This window comes from Buteo buteo, chromosome 5 (genome assembly GCF_964188355.1).
Source record: "Buteo buteo chromosome 5, bButBut1.hap1.1, whole genome shotgun sequence".
Lineage (NCBI taxonomy): Eukaryota > Metazoa > Chordata > Aves > Accipitriformes > Accipitridae > Buteo > Buteo buteo.
In genome coordinates, this window is record NC_134175.1 from 6,385,909 (window position 1) to 6,406,438 (window position 20,530).

Genomic DNA, 20,530 nt, shown 5'->3' on the forward strand with positions numbered 1-20,530 from the left:
TTTCTGCCTGCGGGAGCCTGTCCACGCAGGGTTGCTGCCTCAGCCCCTGTGCTAACACTGATGGTCCACGCTCTGAAACCTGCTGCCTGCGATTTGGCAGAGCCCCATCTCTTCTTCCAGGTGAGTGAGTCTGGTGTGAAGTCTTCATTACACACTGCAAATTCCCCCCTGGTCTTCTGTCAAGCTGTGGCACAGCGAGGTCTCCATTGCCTCCCTGGTGCCCCACCAACGTTTAGGGGCTCTGCCTGTGTACCCTGGGGTGCTGCAGCAGGTGCACCCTGCACCCCTTCTCCCACAGGCCCCTTCCCACCCTGAAACCAAACCCCAAGCCCCGATTCTGCGGCTTGGAAAGGGAAAAGCCACCTTCTCACTGAAAAAAAACGCGTGTCAGAGCCTGCCCTTTCCACACGGGCAGGATGCTGTCACCGTGCCTTTGTCCCTGCGTCACCCGCCCGTCCCTGGGAGACTTTTTGGGGGAGCCGGAGAGATGGGGCCGGGTTTGTTAATGCTCCTTAATTTGGCTGAAATTAATAAACCGGCGGGGGAAGGAAGGTGCAGCCCTCCCGCCTTTGCACGAGGCGGTGGCACGAGGCCGCGGCACGAGCCGCTGGGGCGGGCGGGGGCCCAGGTGCAGCCGTTACCTCGTCAGGGCGCCATTAAGGCGCAGCTGCGGGGGGGGGGGGGGGGACACGGGATGGTGAGGGGAGCCGGCTGCCTCCGCTACGACGGGACACGCCACGGTGTCGCCCCGGGTGAGTGGTCGCCGCGGGGCGGTGGGGGTCGTCGGTGGTGCCGAGCGGCGGGGGCAGGCAGGGGGTCTGTCCTGTCAGGGCTCCGCCGTGCCGAGGTGCGGGGCGGCCTCCGCTCTCGGGGCCGCCCTGGGGAGCTTTACGAGGGGGATTAAGCCCCCCCGGTGGCCAGGGCGGGGGCGGCAGGCCGGCTGTCCCCGCCTCGGAGCAGCGCCCGTCCCGCTCCTCGTCCCGTCCCCTCCGCCCTGTCACTAACGCCGTCCCCCGTCCCTCCTCCCCTCTGCTGCAGGTGGTTTAGCACAGAAAGAGCGAGCTTTTAAACCTCGTCTGACTCAGCCGTGGTGAGGAAAACAAGGGTCTGAGGGTTTTTTAATTATTTTTTTTTTCCCCACGCAGTCTTGAGTGCGGTTTTTGCTCCTTGGTGTTTTTCTCCCTTGTGCTGCGCTCGCTGCCTCTCATCTGCCCTCTCTAAGCACCCTACCCTGTAGATGGAGCCTGTGTGGGCATTGCCCTGTGTTGAACGGGGCTGGGACTTGGCCCGTGACTGGTATCTACGCAGCCCCACATGGCTTGTTATCCATTTCTGAGTAGCTCAAGAACAGTCTTCTCCCTCTGCTGATTGACACAAAGGTCAGTCAAAGAGGATGACTCACTCTCTTCCCTTCCCTGGTAATTTGTTACCCTGCAGATGACACATCTTAGGGGCTCCTCAAGCAGTGAACAGAGCTCTGGCAGACCTGCAGAGAGCTGTGCCTCTGGGATGCTCTTTTTTTTTATCCTTGTGGCTGTTTATTCAGCTATTATGTGCTCCCCAGGGCCTGAAGATGGTGATGAGCAAAAGCCAGAGAGGCTGGGTGCCAGGTTTTCCTTTGCTGTAAGCCAGCGCAGGAGCTGAAGTGAGCCTAAAACAGTGGGAACTTGGAAGGTTTGTGGATTATGTTTCTCTGTTGGCCCACAATGCCTATTTCTTGTTGTCTTTTTCTTTTTTTTCCCCTCTCTCAAGTTAGAGCAAGTTTATTGCCCCAGGAGCTCAGCATGAAAACATGTTTCAGACCGCTGCATGCAACAAGTAGTAGAAAGGGCCAGGGAGCTTGGTAGTACCTTGATGGGTGTTTTGGCAGGGACAAAAGCAGTGAAGGAGCCTGGACAGGAATAAGGTCTGAAGTGCATGGGGCTGGGGTGAGAAAGGTTGCCAAAGGTTTGGTTTCAAACCCAGATTTGAAGCAGAGAAGTTATTTTTCCAGGTGGGGTTGTGCATGTGTCAGTCTGGGGGGGGATGGATTAATCTGCCAGTGAAGTGCAGCCCTGGCTGGGCTGAAAGGCAGCAACTGGTAAACAGCACTGTAAACAACTGTTTGTGATGGGAAGCAGGGGAGGTTGAATTAAATCACAAATAGCTTGTGATTTAGGCAGGCAGTAGAAGTGTCCTCCATTTTAAACATCAAAGGTTCTGCTTCCGGAAAAGGAGGTTGTGAGGCAACAATAAGGGCTATGGACTAGCCAAGAGGGTATGTGTCTTAGAGGAAGGGTTGTGTAGCTGATCTGATAGTGTGTGGGCAGGGAGGCTGGGTCATGTCCTCTTCCAGTGGAAGATGTGGCAGTTTCAGAGTCCCCTGAATCAGGGTGGGTGTACGGATATCCAGTTGCTGAAGGGGTGAGCTGAAATATGGTGCTGAGAGAATTGTGGCTTGGCTGGTTTTGGCAGGAAGGCAAGCAGCTCTTACTACCTCACGACTGCTTTACTTTAATGCTTGTTAGCTTATGTTCTGTGTTAGGCTCATCTTAGCTACAGGTGTGGGCACTGATGTCTCATTCCACATCACCAAAGAGCTCTGCAGCCTTGTCAGAGCGCTGCAGGTGATGGGTCTTGGGTGATTAAGAAGTTCCCACACGAAATCATGTGATGTGAGATTATTTCCCTAATCAAAATGAAGCCAGAGAGTGCAGATGCAGAAGGGATGGGACCCTTTATAGCCTGGGGCAGGGCCAACTCAGGGAGTGCTTTTAAAACAGCTATGTGCAGGTGGGTTTTTTCTTAAACTTTGAACTTTTCAATTGAATCTCTTGGTGCTGAGTGAGAAGTGCAAGGTGACTGCAAGGGAAGGTTTCATGGCTGGACTAGGACTTTTAATCCTTTCTAGCTGATGGACTCTGTCCCACTGAGCTTCCCAGGGTTGTGTTGTGTTGGACAGAGGCATATGGAGAGTCAGTAGGGACTTGAGTGTTCTTTCTTGAACCCATTCCCAAACCCATCAGCTAGCTTGTGCAGGCTCCTGGGAGCTTTTCCCAAGATATAATTGCCTGGGCTTCCCCTGAGCTTTCTGCAGACTAACAAAGGAGTTGGGAAAACAAGCAGGTGAGTTGATCAAGCAGTCAGTGCATAAGCTAATTGCCCACAAATGGCTGTCTGAGTCTGGACCAAAGTTTGTTGTCTCAGCTTTGTGGACTGCCTGTCAGAGCAGCTCCATGCTATGGGGAGTGCTAAGAGCCACAAGCTGTCCCTTGGTGGCATTCAAGAGCATGATGAGTTTGCTGCTGCCTGCCACAGCTGTTCTGCTTTGCTTCAAGGAGTTTGTGTTTGATGGACAGTATAGTTTTGTTAATAAAGGGTGAGCAGTGGTGGCTCACCTCCTTGAGTGTCACCTGGGCTTGCGGTTATCTCCTGAATGAGACACAGTGCAAGAGCACTGAAGGATCTTCTGCCTGTGGGATTTTCTTTCCAGCTCTATGGAGAGGGGGAAGTTTCTGGCAAGAGAAACACCTTCTTAAGCTGCAAGGCTGCTCAAGGGAAGGTAGTGATGAGGTGCTGCTTTGGTCATGTTTGGTGCTTTTACCCATTCTATCTTTAGACTTGGTCTGTGCCCTCTGGCACAGTGACACAGTTGCCTGCAGACAGCTGAAACAGTTTGGGGGTCAGACTGAATTCTGTGAAAACTAGACCAGCTTTTTATTTTTCCTACAAGTGCTATTGAGCTAGCTCTGGATGGTGCACAGTGCTCCCACTGTATGCTCTTTGGGGGTGAACTACTGATGACAGTTTCTCAGGCTGGCTGCAGAGTGTGGTAGGCTGAGCTGCTTTGGAGCTTTAGGGCTGAGCAGTCTGTGCAGCTGTAATTAACCTGAGATAAGAGCATGCTCCTAACCCTGGAAAGCAGAGAGCACCAGGTCGAAGACACCCAACTGAGCATTAATTCTGTCCTCTGCAGGTTATCATTGTGTGCTACTGGAGAAGTCCACTGGTGCTCTCCAGAAAGCCTTCTTTCTGCTGTCTGATCTGCTGAAGCCATTTCTAATAAAGCTAACTACAGAAAAGCAGATTCAGCTCCCTCTTAATGCATGGAGACAAGTAAGGTTTTTTTCCAGCACTGCTGCTCTCACCCTGTTCCTGCTGAGCTGAGAAATCTGCATTACCCCACTGGCTCTGATAACAAACCCTCCCTGCCCACCTAGCAGCTGGCTTTTGGGGGCACTCTGCAATGGTGACTGTGCTGTGGCAGGTACCAGCAGGCTTAACTGGGTGCCGGGGTAGGGGCACATGTGGGACAGAGCTGGGATAGCTTGGCAGGCAGAGCCATGCTCCCTGTGCTGTGTTTGAAGGGGGTCGGTGGTTGGCAGCACTGGACCAGAGCTGCTCAAGGAACCTGGCTAGAGAAGGCTGGTGGTGACCAGCTGCTAACCTCTTGTGCGCTCAGCAGCCTGCAATCCCATTTATTAACACTTAAAATTTGCTGTCTCTGCTCCAAATGGAGTGTTTACAGCATTGACGTGAACAGCTGTCCCAGTCAGCCAGATCATAAAAAATGGGAGTTCTGGCTGGAGTGTTATTTTGCTGCAAGGGGGCAATACATCTTATTACTAAACAATGAAGCTCGTGATGGATGGTGACGAGTCTCTTTGCTGTCTTGCTTGATGATCACACTGAAAAATAAACATAAAACCGAAGATGTTACTGGGGATCTAGGCAAGGCCTTGCATTATACCTGGGAAGAGTCAGCCTTGAGGTTCTCTGGTGTCTTAACTGCATGCAAGAGCCTTTGCATCAGGCTGTTGGTTATGCTGCCACCTCTCCAGGAGGGATGAGCTGGGAGGGATGTGATGGTTGGGGAAGAAAATTCAGGGAGAGGAGGAGGTGGTGGTCAAAAACATGGGGTGTAGCAAGCACTGATGACAACTGGTCTCTTCCCTGGGAACACTGCAGAGTTCTTGTCCTTGGTAATGTTGCCTGTCATCTGATGATAAGGCAGTACCACGTAAGCAGTGTTGTTTTGATGCAGCCTGAAGCAGGGCTCTGTTATTGGGAGAGTTTGTGGCTTGAAGGGGTGGTGGGGGAAGTGGGGACAAGGTCCTCCAGAGAGCCGTGGAGGAAAATGATGGTTACTGGGGGGACAAGGCCCTCCTGAGGGCCAGGCACATCATCCGGCTGCTTCAAGTGACTTGCATGGAGAACTGTAAGCCATAGCCTCTCTGAGCAGAGAACTGGAACAAAGGATATGTTCATTTAATGCCAACACAAAATTGGAGGAATTGTGTTCAACGGAAAGGAGGTGAGCCAGTCTGATCAGCTACCTCTGCTGTGCAGCTGCAGCAGCAAAGCTCAGCCCTGTGCGGGTATGTTGCCTACAACTCAGTTGCTGTAGATACCAATGGACTCTTGGACCGAGCTCTGCGAGAGCTGCAGAGGAGTGCTAGCTGGCTAAAGATGGTGGGTGACTCACTAATCTCACACATACCTTCACCCACGCACCCTTCCCCTTGTGCTGTTTCTAAGAGCAGCCAGCACAAGGACTGCTGGATTTTCTTATCTGCTCTCCCCCACCCTAAGGGTGTTTTCTTTTAAATGGGAACTGTGAAATGATCAGAACAGGTGGTGCTGTGATTTCACACCAGAATAAATATATTGAGAGCTCATGTGGGGCAAGCAGAACAGCCCCATGGGAATCAGTGTCTCCTCTATTTGGGCAGTTCAGGTGGCGGTACAGGGTGCAGATACAGCACAACAGGGCTGACAGCAATGAAGACTGGCACGGGGTGACATGGGTAGTGTTGGGAAACCAATTAAAGCTCATTTAAAATATTAGCATATCAGCAGGCAGGAATTCTTCCGACTGGATTGGTTTCACTAGGAGATCGGGTAACAGGGCCAGCATTCATCTGGCAGCTTTTTTTTTTCAGCATGCTTGCATTCATCACCTGACCTGGCAGGGCATTGCGGGGATCTGCTAGAGGAGAGCAGCAGAGGGGCTTGGCGTATCCCTGGGGAAGGGTATTCCCAGCATTGCCCTCTTGCAGCAGGAGCTGTGGCAATGAATGGTGGTGGAGGGATGAGCTCTCAGTTGGGAGCCATGAAAGCAAACAACAAAGCAGCTCTGTTTTGGTGTGTGTGTTTGTGGAGTAGATGAAGGAGGGGGAAGCTTTTAAAAATCCCAGTCCTCTTTTTCCCAACAAGTTCTCCCTGGTATATATTTATATTTAGTATCTATTTAGCAGAGAAGAGGGGAGGGCTGTCTGGGAAGGGGGTTTGCTGAGAGGGGGTGGGTTTGTAATCCAGACAGATTCAAAGACAGACTTAAATAGAGCATTAATGGAAGAGGGAAGCTTTGAGATTGCAGCTTTCTATTTTGGCAAAAAACAAGCTTTGTGTGTGCCGGCTGCTGCTCGAGCGCAGGGGCGGTTGGTCCCCTGCACGGAGGAGCTTTCATTTATGTGCACACACGCACTCCTGAGAGTCTTCATGCTGGTTGAGGGGATTTTTGGATCAGGTCCTAAAAATATCAGGAAGTGAAAAGAGGGAGTGGAGCTGGCTTACCCCATCCCTCATGTGTGTGGAATGAGCAGTATTGCTGCCAGCCTTGGGGCTCACTTGCCTTTCTCCAGACATAGCTGAAAGCAGCCTGGCCTGGTGATCTGCAAGTTGTTGCTGGACACTTGATCTGGGAAAGACCTTGTGGCTTTGCCTTTCTCCCCGGTGGAAACTGGGGCTTTGAAGCACTGCTGAGCAGTGCCTCTCCCTGCTGCCTGGTTGTCTCCTGGGCTGGTTCTACTGAGCATCCATTACCTCATTCTTGTGGTGTCTTTTCCCTTAAAATTGTACTGGAATTGCAGAATCTGGTGTTGAAAGGTTTGCTGGACATCAGACTGCAGCCAAAATAATTGTGCTCCCTTTTTTATTCCTGTCAAGGTCGTGGTGCACTTGAAGATTTTATTTCTGACTGTTCAGTAAAGGTGAGTACTGGGACCAAGAAACTCATCTGCAATAGATTTGTGCCCAGTGACTGCCCAGGAGCAGGCTGCAGTTTCCTCACGTGCATTTGCTCTTTGGGTCAGTCAAACCCTGATTTCTTTACACTTGTATTTTTTTTAGTAGATTATCAATATTTGAAAATTACAGTCATGTTGCCTAGTTACCATGGGGTAGAGAAATTGCATGGCCTTGATTTCTGTGGGTGGCTGTGGATGGGTGTGCAAGCAATTCCCAAGCAGCTACCTGGGGTAGGAGGGAAATTCAGGACCTGGAGTATTGCATGAGAGATCAAGGATACAGATCCAACTCGAGTGCGACAGAAATAGGAGTTAGTTGACTAGATACTTAACTTCTGTGGACCTGGGTGCATGACATCACGAGAAAATAAGCTGAAGAAGGTCTCTGCACTCCCTCACTAGAAGTAGACAGAAGTTAGTCTCTAATACTGCCATATCAGCAAAGAAATCATAACTTGGTCCCTGGACACAGACTTTGACAATCATTTCCTGCTAATGCTTTGGCCAGCAATTCTGTTGCTCAAATATTTGTTGAGAGGTGAGGTTCTTAGTCAGTGCCTGGCTGAGTCCTTGCCAAGGAGGCACGAGGATGCTGGGAGATGTGACCTGGGCTGGTGTTGGTTTCTGCACTCGGAGGAATTCTGCTTCTGAAAAATGCAAATGGGGTTGGAACCAATTTTGTTCAAGAACGTGAACAGACACTCAAAGGATCTTTTTTCACTCTCCCCATGACTTCTCCTTCTCTAATTGCTAGGATGAATGCGTAAACCCTTATACTGAAGTGTTCACAAGAGCGGGTTTACTCATTTTACTCTTTTTCTTGGCATAAAAGGCATCTTATTAAGCGGGTTTTAATGTTTGCTCACCAAGAGACATGGATTATACAGCTTTAGAAATAACTTGCATCTGGAAAAGCCAATTAATAAAACAAAAATTCTGATGTCATTTTCTCATAAATTAGCAATTTATAGATAATTTACAGTGCTCATGTCATTAGGCAAATGGACTTTAAATTGATTTCAAATTAGTGGGTTAATGATTTCCCACAGGTATCACTTCAATGGGCAGCATATGCGTGGTGTTTTTTCAATGAAGGGATAGGTGTGCAGGAGCAAACTCATGCGTCTGTAATTGAGGCAATAATTGGAGTGGTGGTCACATTCAAGTGCAGTATTGATCTGCAAAAAAAGTGCTGACTATCTCCATCACTGTGGCAAAGAGGGGGTAAGAAAGGATTCTGGGAAAGACTGCAGTCTTTGCATATTTCTTGTATAACAAGTTCCTTTTGGTACGCATTAACTCCAGGTGGTACATTAAGGTAGCTGATTGATTTGGTATTGTTAAATAACTTTGCAGTTCACAGTACTGGAAGAAATATTCAGCCGAGTTCGAATTATAGTTGTAAGGGAACAATGTGTCCCCAAGTTGATGAAAAGTGGGGTGATGATTGCATGGAGTCTGATACCAACTTGAGGGGGGAGGTGAAGTGCTCTCGTTGCTGCTGCGATGGCCAGGCTGCGTGCTACGAGCCTGGCCTGGGAGCCAGTCTCCAGCCTTGCCACCACTCTGGTGTCAGCTTCCATCTCTGCATGACTGACTTTCTCCTTGTTTTTCTTTTTCTGTCATTTTGTCCTGCCTGCAAAGGTTGGAAATACTTTAGGGGACAGCCTGACTGGCTCATGTATTAGCACAGGGAGTGAGGGTTGGAGCCCTGAGGTGCTAGCAGAAGGTCAGCAATTGGTATCTCGGCTTGGTCAACTGTTAGTTGCCAGGAGGTCCAGGCTAGTGTCATGTTGGAGCAATTCCGGAGCAACTCCACTGGCTAGGCTAGCATTTCTGTAGGCTTGCACTGGCATTAATAAATTGATGATCTGGACTTTTTGTGTCTCATCACCCTAATCCAAGAGGCATAAGAAATGCTAATGAATTCCTCCTCTGGGAGATGAGGAGTTATTGTCCCTATGCCACAGTGGAGTAACTGGGGCGGGGACAGATGCCCGCCCAAGGTTGTGAGAGGGAAGAAGGGACTTCCCTCCCATTGATGTAGTGCTGCTTTCTGTAAGCCCTGCTTCACGTGGGCGTGTTTTGCAGCATGAGGCTATCGAGGCAGGACAGCACCGTACAGAGAGTACGGTCTAAATTGGCAACACCCTGAGCAGTGCCCTGGGCGTTGTTATTCGGTGCCACGGATGGGGAGGCTGAGTGCTGTGGAGGATTATGTTTTGAGCACGACGGACAGTAACTCATGAATTAAACGGCTGTGGAAATGGATTTTGTTGGCAGTACATATTTGTGGAGTGCAGTCTCCCTGTGGCTGGCTGTTTACACAAACTCTATTGCTTCCAAGCTTTGTATTGCAAAATTAAATTCCTCCTGCATTAAAAATTTATGTTGGATGAAAAGATCAGTATATTGAAACTTCGTGAGAATATCACCCTCCATGTACATACACACCTCATTTAGATGTGCCTTCCCTATGAATGCCAGCTGATGATCCAAATCATGCGAGATAAGGTTTATAATTACCTTCTATCAGTGCTCTTTAGGAAGTGGAAAGGTGCCCTTAAATAGGGGGTGATCCCTATAAAGATGAAATTTATACCAGCTGAGAAGTTGTTATTGCATCCCTTACTGTTGCCTGTGCTTCCAGAGGTGTTGAAAAGAACCTAAGAGATAGATTTATGGGAAAGTGTATTTTCACAATATGTTATTTTGGATTCAAGGACACTGAAATTCTGTCATTTATTGCACAGAACTACTTATGTCAGTACACAATTCAGTTTGTAATTATAGCCTTTCATCTTATTAGCATATGTAAGAGTTTATATAAGTTTTATCCAAACATTTTTTAATTCATTAGGTGGTGTTCTTGTATCTGCTGTGCCCTGGGGCTAAGAAACACTCTGCACTTGTTTCTTATGTAAATTAGACCTTAAAGACGCACATAAATCTGTAGACATGCTTCTACCATTTAAAAATGATGCCTTAAGATGCATACAATGAAGGGAATAAGGATTTAAAGTCCCATCTCAGTGGACTACACTTTATTTTGTATATATTTTGCAGGAAAGCAGATATAGCAGCACATCATGAGAGGAGTTTGGGGAGAGAAGGTGGAATGAGGGGTAGGAAATGAAAGGGGAAGCAGGCTGATGGTGATAGTGGAAGCAAGCAGCAGCTTGAGGTAGAGACCCAAAACAGGACAGGGATGGGAGGGTGGCAAGAGAGGAGAAGACTAGAAAGACAATAGGGTGAGTTTTTTGGCATCACAGCATATATGGTCTTCCTGACGTGTACAGCACTCATGGTGGCTATCTTGTGGGAGGCAGGAGGGACGCAGAACTCTAAGCACAGGCTTAGTGCTGCTGCTGGAGAAGTCTGTTATAAGCAAGGAGCAATGATGCCACCCTCACGGTGTGGAGGGAGCCCTGACCCTCCTTGCAGAAAGGCACATTTGTGCTGGCTGGCTGTAGTGGTGCTCCACAGCTTGTTGGTGTTTCCTCTGGCCAGACGGGGCTTGGCCTCTTCTGTATGAAATTCCTTTTTCCAATTAAATCTCACATTATTTGTTTCTGCTGCCTTGGCTTTGGCTGCACGCTGTGAGTCTGGAGGAGCCGTGACCTGAAGGGACCATCTGTTTCTGCGGGTGCAGCCTGCTGGCAGGCACGAGGAGCGGTGGGGGCCAGGGAGGAGGGCTTCAGCTCCCATATGCTGCTGTTCCCCATGTCTCCTTGCTGCCTTGGTACTTTGAAGTGGAAAAAACTAAACAAACCAAAAAACAACCCAACAAAAAAAACCTGCCCATTACCCTGGGCAGCTGTAGTGGAATCAGACTGATTGTTTCTCCCTACAGATGGAGGCTGGGAAGAGCATCTTGTTTCCTCCCTGCATTGGAAACTCTATCCTTGGTCACAGGAGTGACCTGGCAGGCAGCACTGTTTTCTTCTAGCAGCTGCATGGCCTTTTGCTGGTGCAGCAGACCGTGCTTGTGGGGACCCGGGGGATGGACCTGGGAGCACCCAGCTTCAGAAAGGCTTTGTCTGATAACATACCTCTGATTTCTAGTGGTCAGAGCCTCGGTCATAGTCTTCAGAGACTCACAGAAAGGCTTTGGGTCTAGATCCACAAAGGCGCTGAGGCTCCCAATTTACAAACCCAAATAGGATTTCGATGCTTTGGCTGCTGCAGCCTGTGAATGAAAGCCCCTGCCCTGCGGTGCTATCTGTAAGTATCTGTCACTCTCCACGCATAGTGAGACTGGGAGATACAGCCTCTGATTAATGCCTCCAGGGAGTTTCTGCAATATTGTTTTGCAAGCAATTGTCATTTAACATTAAGGTAAATACCTTGCAGCTATGAACTAGAAAGCCTTTTTTCCCTTCCTTTTGAAAACAGCCTCCTGGCTTCACAAGCTCTCCAGCTAACATTAACACTGCCTCTTTCATCTGCCAGCGCTCCAGCAAACCTGCTGGTACCCCGGAGCTGGCCCTGAGCAGCATGTGGTTGCCTGCACCGGGTAGGGTTGTGGGCAGAGCAGCTTGCTGCTGTGATGGCTGGTAGACCTGGGGGGGGGGGGGGAGAGGAAAAAAATGGAAAGGAAACCTGGTGCTTCTGCCCTTTTTACCTCTTGTAGGAGGAGACTGCTGGTTAGTTGGCACAGGCTAGTGCTGAGTGGTTGGATATGTAAATGAGTTCACTTTCATTAGGGATCTTGGCTATAAGAAAACACCATTAACTCCACCAAGGCTCATCTCTTTTAATACCTGTGTTTCCCCTGGAGACATCTAAGTTTCTAAGCTAATAATGTCTTACCAGACTCTGGTGACTTTTACTTAAGAAAGTAGCTTGATGGGGGAGACGCCACTCCTAATGTTTTTCCTTCATTTCTAAATGATGTGAAGTCTTTTCAGGGAAGCAACAGTAATTAAATGTTTAGCTTCCACCTTTGCTTGGTCCTTGTTGCCTCATCTGGTTCTTGCTGGTATAACCCAAGCTGACTAACGTGGTAGCAAAAACCCACAACAAAATCCTTCCCATTGCTTTCTGTGTTGGAAATCAAATCAAATGTTTTTTGGGTGGTCACTGCACTGTTGCAGGTGATAATGGTACCAGTGCATACCCCATGCCCCTGTGAAAGTCATGGAAGTTTTCTCCTATGAAGGACAACAGTCTCTCCTTTTTCCAGCAACCCCCCAAAAAGTCAGCAGTGTGCCTTGTTCTGGCTCCTTCACAGCGATGCAAACAATTAACGTTGCGTGAAAGCCACGGCTGCCCATGCTTTAACAACATTGCAAATTACAGTCATAAATTCAGAGTGCAGCTAATTGTTGTTTTATGGAGTAGATGTTCTTTAGGAAAAAAAAATTAATCTGTAAACACTCTGATGCCCTGCTGAGCAGAGGGTATTTATCTTGGGTGAGGAATAGCCTTCCAGAGCAGTGGAAGTGCAAGGTGGATCACAGACTTTTCAAGGGCACCTGCGTTCTCCTGGTGTGGTTCTGGGTAAGTGGGATCTGCAAGAGGTGTTTTAATATGGGGTTTCACCTGCTGCTATAGCAATATGCCTTGTGATTATGGTGTTATTACTTGCTCTGGAAACCCCTCTGGCCTGGCTGAGATCAGGGCTCCCCTGTGCTGCCCGCTGCCCTTGTGAAGGGGAAGGATGCATTTGGTTTGAAGGATTACACTGAAAGTGGATGCGACTGGCAGGGGACAGAGGTATAAACCTCATTGTATAGGGGAAGTGAGATGCTGGGCAGACTCCGCTTTGTTAATTTGCCAAGATACTGTTGCATGGTATTTGTCACCGTAAGGAGGTGCCATGAGAGGCTTTCTGCCCTTCATCTGTCTTGAGCATGTCCTGAGGATTGATGGGAGAGCCAGGAATGAGCTGCTCTGGAGTCTTGGCCCAGAGCCCAGACATGGAGTGGCCTTGTCCTGCACCCAGGGAAATCAATGGTGAAGCAACCTCCCTGTCTGGGGGGTGTCCAGGCTTCCACTGCTATAAGGACCCTAAGCTAGGCTTAAGCTCCCCTCCTTGAGACCCTGGCACTTGTAAGTCACCCAAAACCTGCAGCTTCTGGTGGTGACAGTCTCACCTTCAGAGACTGCTCCCCCGTCCTGCTGGTACCATGCTCTGTGTGCAAATGTAGTCCTTTAAAAGGCTACTTTCTTCCTTGAGTGCTATCATTCTTCTGAGCCTTTCCTCTCTTTATTCCTAATTGGATCCTCTGTACTCAAATTGTCTTCATCTGTGGAAATGTTATGAGAGTGAGGTTTCAGCACTTTTTTCTTCTGATAATTTATTGTATTTTAATTCTGGTTTCGGTGTGCAGTGACTTGGCAGGATATGTGGTTTGCAGGGAGGGAGAGAGTGGGAGGCTTTATAAATAAAAAACCTGTGTCTGTTCAGTCTGTCTTCATGACCAGGGGCTGATCTTTGCTACACCAGGGCAAACCTGGGAAGCTTTCCACTAAAATTTAGGGTGGCAGCAGCACAGTGCTGGTGTAGTAGGGATGAGAGTCTGACTGTATGTGAATTGTCAAGGCTGTAGCTTTCAGGGCTCTAAATAGACAATGTATGTGTATTTTAGTAACTGTAACCTTCACAGCAAGTGCAGTTTCTGCTGAATGTGCAGAATGTAAACCTGCTTTATAATAGCTGAAAAGGTTGTTTGTGGTAGATCTTAATACACTGTTTGGACTGGGCTTTGCTTTGCTCCAGGAGGCTCCAGTGAGGCTTTGGAAGGGAATGATGTGCTAATTGAGAATTCAGCAAATAACAGCTTTTAAAAGGTCCTTGTGTAGTAAGGCAAGAGACACCTCTAAAAGCACACTTTCACTAGTTAGAAGCACGTAAGAGAATGTCCTTATGGGCTGAACGGGACACTTTAATTACAGGTAATAACAATGCTTTGAGCTTTGCGAATGCTCTGTATAATCAAAAAGCTTTTGGCCCTTTCTTGTAGTGCTGAGGTGAAGCAGGTAAGGACAGGGAAGTTTGTTCTGTGGTTTTCCCCTTCAGTGCATGGAGAGGGCTGGTGGGAGCTGTGCTGAAACCACTGTCTCTTGCCTGAGTCCAGCTCCTGAAAAGGACTTGGGCACTGTGAGGAGCTTTTGGTGTAAACGTCAAGGTTGGCATATGTCTAGTGCTACAGTGAGTGTTGCTGCACAGCCAGTCTGAGATGGGATACTGTGCGAAGTGGGGCCTGGTGGGAATCGGACTTTTAAGTATGCAGCCTGCTTTATTGGGTTCTGTTTCAGCTGGAGTGAGTCCTATTGTAACACTACTCTTGTAAAGGGGAAAAACTTTGTAGCCTGTTCAAAGTGAGCAAAAGCATTTGAAATGAAACGTTGACCCAGGCTTTCATGTAAACAATGCACCTTTTCCCTTCAGTGGTGTGGAGGCTTGTATGGAGCACATCCTTGGCTGACAGCCCTGGAAGAGCTAATGGTAACCTCCTCTAGGAGGGGGAGAGGAAAGGTCTCCGCGGGAGGTATAGTGCTGTCGCACTGCTACTGCTGGAGTCTGATCCTGCTTCAAGAGGAACAGATGCAAAAAGGGGTGAGAACAATAGCAGATCACAGGAGTGGCTCTCTGAGTGTGGACTTGGCTTGTGGCTCTGCTGCTGGGGGTCCTGGGGCCTGACCTCCTGTCTGCTGCTTGCTCCTGAGCTGGAGCACCTCATCTCTGCTGCTGAATCAAGGGTTGCTCTGTTATGGGATGAATGAGGCAAAGGCTTCAATCGGTGCTCTGCTGTAGTTGTCAGGCTCGAAAATGTGTTTGTGTTATTGTGAAAATTCAATGTATGGAGAGGCCAGGTGGGAGCAGGTTCCCCCAGTAATGCTGGCTCTTGGCAATTGGTCAGAATGACTTGAAGGGGAGAAAAATTTTCATCCATCCCCTCCAACCCCAGATGTGATTTAAAGGAGTAATTTTTTTATTCCTGGTCTGAATGTAAGCTTAGTCTGAGTGTTACTGTGAGTATGCTCAGTTATATTTGTGTGTGGTCCCTCTTGCTGCTGTACTGGGGCCCCTTGGACTTCCACTGCTGTACCTCTGCAGCTGATATATCTCAGCTGTAACCTATTTAGCTTTCCTGGCAAAAGTTTTCAAGTAGAGCATGAGGCTTTGCAGGTGGTGCGTGGGAGAATGTGAGCAAAGCCAGCAAGGTGTTCAAATTCAAGTAGGTCAAAAGTGGGAAAAGAGAATTTCACAGGAAACAGACATGTGCTTCCAAATGGAAGCCACGTAATTTTTTTTTAAACTCAGGTTTTCTGGAACTGAACCTAAAAAATAAATCCTTCCCACCCTGAAAATAATCACCCAAACCTTCAGTTCAAGCAAAATGTTTATCTTCAGTGGATTGGGTGGGAGCTGTTCTAAACTGGTGTAATTTAAGCTCATTTCTAAGTTGAAATATATGTGATCATTCAGCAGAGTGTTTGAAAAGTTACTCACTTTTAATATGCATTTCAGCCCTGTTGCCCTCAACAACTAGCATGAATGCAAGTCAATCATTTTAAAAACAAATGTGGTGCTGTGACCTTGGTGATCGTGCAGCCAACCTTTCTACTGGCATTCATCTCCACACACCCTCAGGCATATGGCTCGGGTGCTTTCTGAGTTGGGGCCCAGTGTACAAACCCTTCATAAGTTTATCTGTGGGAGCAGAAGGCTGTTATTCCACTGTCACTGCAGTTGCTGCATGGGAGTGTTGCAGTGGTGTGGGGGGAGGAAGGGGGAATATGCTTCTCTGCGATCACAAAATTGGATTCATTCTGTGTATTAATATAGCAAGTGTCATTTTCTTTACACAAAAGAGGAAGTTCAAGAAATAAGAGGTTTAACTTAAGTCATCAATACAAAAGAAATATGCCTCCAGTTGTACCACAGTAAACAAATGAAGCTGGATGTCTGTCTAAACAACGGGTAGCTTGCAGGCAAGTAAATAAAAACCACTCAAGATGTGACATTTCTTCAAGGGGACCTTAATGTTTTGATTTACCTTTACTAAGGAGCAGAACATGGTTGTGTTAGTGGAGCTGCCCCAGCCCTGAACTTCTCTGGCTCCAGCACTTTCATGTGAGCACAGAACACTGGTCCCTGAGGAAAGGGACTTGGCTAGAACTGGCTGGTGAGGCAGCTGCCGTGCAAGTTGCTGCAGAGCTGGCTCTGCTTCTGCCTGGCTCCCTCCATATGCATGCAAGGATGCCTCTGAGGCCTCTCGGGTTTTTGCAGGTTTTGGAAAGTTCCTGTGGATGTTGTGGCACCACACACAATTTGATGCGTGTGGCTGTGTTACCTGTATTGAGAGTCCATCTGCAGAGAAGAGCAGCTGTGGGTGAAGCTGTACATTAGAGCGAAGGTGGGATGTGCCCAGCGGTGTGGTGGGAGTGAAGCATAGACAGGCACAGGAGTTGGGGTGCTGCAAACCATGTGTTGGGAGCCCCCAGTCTGGTTTCATCATTGGCAGCACTCTGGCCACGCTGTGGAAAAAGCTTTTGGCTGAGTATGTGGGAATGCAGACTTAGAACAGGATTGTTGGGGCAGTGTCTGTCCACTCCATGTAGCAGGGATCAGCAAGTGCAGGGAGCTGAAACAGCAAATGCCTCCTTGACATTTCCTTGTCGCCCCTCCTCAGCCACTGAAACTGCTGGCTTATGGCTCCGAACAGCAGGAAGCACAGGAATGATTTCTCCTTTGACATTTAAATTACAGGCAACATTTCCAATTAAATTTCCCTTTTTTTTACTAGATGTTGGTTCAGATGTATTAGCCTCTTCATTTTATTAGGGTTATTATCTGTTGTTGAGGCTGCTAGCGATGCAGAATTTGCTGACATTTTGGCAGAAAGGCTTCTCAAAGCATTGCCTGCTCTTAACCTTTGGGAATGCATGGGACTCTGCTGTTGGGCATTTGCCAAGGCCATGGCTGTCTTAAAAGCTCTGCCTCTCTGCTGGGATCTGCAACCCCAGTGAATCCAGCACATGCTGGAAATCCCAGGGCATCTTTAACTACCTACCCCTTGGCTGCAGTTTGTAGGCACTCTGCCTGGGTAGGAGATGGTGGGGCCTCTGGGAAGGATGCACAGGGAAACCCCAGACTTGGCCATGGAATTGCCTTCCAGAAAGGTATAGCGCTGAGCCCAAATATTTCCTAATGGCTTTGCTTTTCATCTGTTTCATTCTGCTGGCTGGATAAAGGTTTTCTTTTTCTCATCATGGTGAAGAGATGTTCTTTGTCAGGGCTTTTAATCTCCAAGGCTGTGCAGATAAACTTACAGACCTGGAAAGACAGAAGAGGAGGAGGGTGTGGCTAGTCAGGCAGAGAGAAGGAGGCTGAAGAAAGAGCAGTGGGAGGGAACTGCAGGGGGAGAGAGAGGTTAGGAGAGGGTGAGTTATGTCACATTGTTCACTTGTGTTACTTGTCCTATTCTCCCAAGCTATTGTGAATTAGAACAAACTGGGTAAGCAGAAACTTGCTGGTCTCCCAGCAGAAGCATCAGAAGATGATGTACAGGGATTTAGCCATATGATTTTTTTTTATTATTTTCCAGTGCACTGTGGCTCATGTTTAGCTTGGAATAGCTTTACTGAGAGACCTGCAAGGCAACAGTTGTAGCATTACCCAGAGCAAGCAGGAGATGAGTGGGGATCAGCTGCGTGGCTGTTTCAGGCTTTATGACAAATATGTTGCAGGGATTTTGGTTTGTACAGAGCTGTGTAGTTAAATCCTCTTCAGCTTCTTTATGACTAGTGCTGCTCATGTAAGTTACTTTTTCTTCTGTTGGAGATGGCTCTGGTCCTAGTATGATAGGAGAGAGGAATGTCCTTTGCTTCACAGGGTGTTGAGGGCTAATGCAGCTGCCTTTGGTTATTCTGAAAGCATTCGGGTTGCAGGAGGAAGAGCTTGCGACCACTTGTCCTAGTGCCAATGCCAGTGGTCATGGTCTGGATCTTAACTGGAAGAGGTGATGTCCAGTTCCTGGCTCATCCAGAGGCTGTGGGCTAGGTGGGTACATGGTGGGGATGCCTTCTGAGGCTCCTCAGCCATGCACCCTAAGTGGGTGGCCAGGGCAGAGCTGTGCCTGTGGCCCTGTGGGACAAGATGGATTGCCTGGACAAAAGCTGAAAAGATCCTGGGCTCAGTCAGCCTCACAAGTGTTTCCTGCCTGCTGTACATCTGGAGGGATATCACTAAGCACTGTTAAATGCACCAGCCATGCAACACAAGGCCCAGTTTCCTCTTCTACACATATGTAAACTCCATCTAAATGATTGTTATCTGGGGCTGGATCAGACTTTTGCTGGTATTTAGGGCAAATGGGGCAACCATGCCCCCAGGATTGATGCTTGCTCTAATCAAACTCAGCATTTCTCCTGACAGTCCTTTGCCACTACATAGCATCTTCCATGTCAAAGTCCCAGAGCCTTTACAAGCCTTAATTACCTGCTTTTTTTCATCACATCCCTGTGGAGTAATATAATTCCCCAGTTTATAGATAGGAGCTTTGAGGTGCAGAGTGGCTAAGGTCAAGAGGAGAGATACATGGAGAATGGTAATACAGGTCAGCAAAGTATTTTGACACCTAAATTCTTTCTGATCCTGAAGGAGAATCAGAAATGCTGAATTATCTGTGCCTTTACAAACTTCCCTAGCCGCATACGTGCAGCTCGCTCCTTATTGATTCAAGATGAAGAGTAATTGAGAGGAGCACTGCTCCCAGGTGACTCTCTTAGCAGGGCATGGGACTATATGACTCTCGGCAAGAGAGGTTTGAGGCTTGAGATGTGTAGCAGGAATGAAATGCGATTTATGAGGGCATAGATTTAAATGAATCGGTTCATTTATAAAATCAACTTCTCCAGGCTACTTAGCTTTTTGATGTCTCACCAGTATTTAATTGTCTTAACTTGGTCTTAATAGAATTATTAGGTTTTATATCTCTGTAGATCTTGATTTATTTCCCAGCTCTCAATCTATTGGCCTATGGCAACACTTCTGCTTAGCTTTGATTTGCAGGGGGGAGAAAAGTTATTAGACCAGCAAGTTTGTTCTGTATTAGCAAAGGGAACAGTTCTTAACAAAATCATCTATGTTTTGTGCTGCAGATTTTAAGTGAAACATTGCTATGGCAATACTTTCAACACTGAATGCACTGGATGTTATCTTGATGACTTAATTATTCTCCTTTCCCATCTTGGAATGGCCTCTGTCCCTCAATATTGCATACCTGAGTCTTGCCATCCCTCCTTTCTCAAATACAGCTTTAGCTTAAGACTGCCTTGGGACTCAAAGGAGATGCAGATCTAGGCAGGCTGTATAAAGTCAAGGAGGACTTCATTTCATAGCAGATGTCTGCACAAATAACTGCTAAGACTGTAGATTTGCAACCTGGTCTCAGTTGGACTGCATCTCCCTTCCCCAGTGGGACAGTAGGGCCTGTCTTGGCTTGCGTCACCTCAGACTGAGCTTCACGAGGCAGGAGCCATCTGTCTCTGCACAGCCTGTAGCCCAGCAGTGGCTGCCATGACAAAAATAGCTCTGGGTTTGGGGTTCCCTGCTGCCTTGGGTGTCTTCACCTCTCTGGTGTTGTGAACAGTGGGGGGCTTGTATGCAGGAAGGGGATGGTAGCTTTGCTGTGGCTAAGTGCTGCTTATGTCCTTGCATAGTGTGAGACACTGCTGCTACAAAGCCTGAGGAGGTAGGAGAAACCTCTTCCACGCAGAGCTGTGAAATGAAGTTTTGAGTCAAAGTTGGTGACTGTAGGGTGAAGGGAGGCAGGAAGATAAATATTTTAAGTTTCAGTATTTGTGTTTTTTTCTGCAATGCTTAAGTATGTTTTGAAACAAAGGCTTTGTTTGGTTTTGTTCAGTTAGATACAAAACAGGATTTTCTGGACTTGAGCCAATATGAAACTTCACTCTTCACATCTTCCTCAGTCAATGATGAAGTTAAAGTAAACGAAGAAATGGAATCCATGAATCAGCTGCTTCCCTAGGCTGCCAAGGTTTTGGCTGGGAAAGGAAGGATTGGCCCCGTATCCTCATGGATCCTGCTTTTTAGAGAAGAGGCTGGCCAGCGGCAGATTGGGGAAGGCATCTTGGGACACCAGTGGATTTAGCTCATAATAACAGCAGGGGTCAGTGACAACTCTGTCTGTAGCTGATAAGTAAAAGAACAAGCTCAGAACTGCAGGTCAAGAAACAGCAGCTGTCATTACCCTAGAAGCCCTGATAACATAATCCTTTAATAATAGCAACATAATACCAGCAGCTGAGGACAGGGGAGGGAGGGCAATACCAGAAAACCTGGCCCTGCATTTGGTGTGGATTGACATGGGAGAGAAGGATGTGTGCCCAGGTGGCTGGGGCATGGCAGGGCTGGAGCATGATACAGGTGAAGGTGGGTGTCTCTGAGCACAGGAGGTGGCTTTGCTAGGAAGGATGCTCTGCTACATGCCCCAATGATTCTTTTGTTGTTGTTTTTACCTTTTTTCCCCACCCCAAGGGGAGCAGTA

General features: G+C 48.0%; 1 protein-coding gene across 3 annotated transcripts in view; it reads left to right on the forward strand.

Moving 5' to 3' along the window:
* Positions 1-1,486: 1,486 nt before the first annotated feature.
* The window catches only part of LOC142030907 (F-box only protein 6-like), a 62,392-nt gene continuing 43,348 nt past the window's right edge, over positions 1,487-20,530 (forward strand). The window contains exon 1 of one of the 3 annotated variants that reach the window (XM_075027418.1): positions 1,487-1,674. The gene's annotated coding sequence lies outside the window, so the exon portion shown is untranslated. Of the gene's footprint in view, positions 1,675-6,893; positions 6,972-11,158; positions 11,232-20,530 lie in introns of those variants that run through there. The other 2 variants (XM_075027419.1, XM_075027417.1) reach the window with 2 other exon arrangements.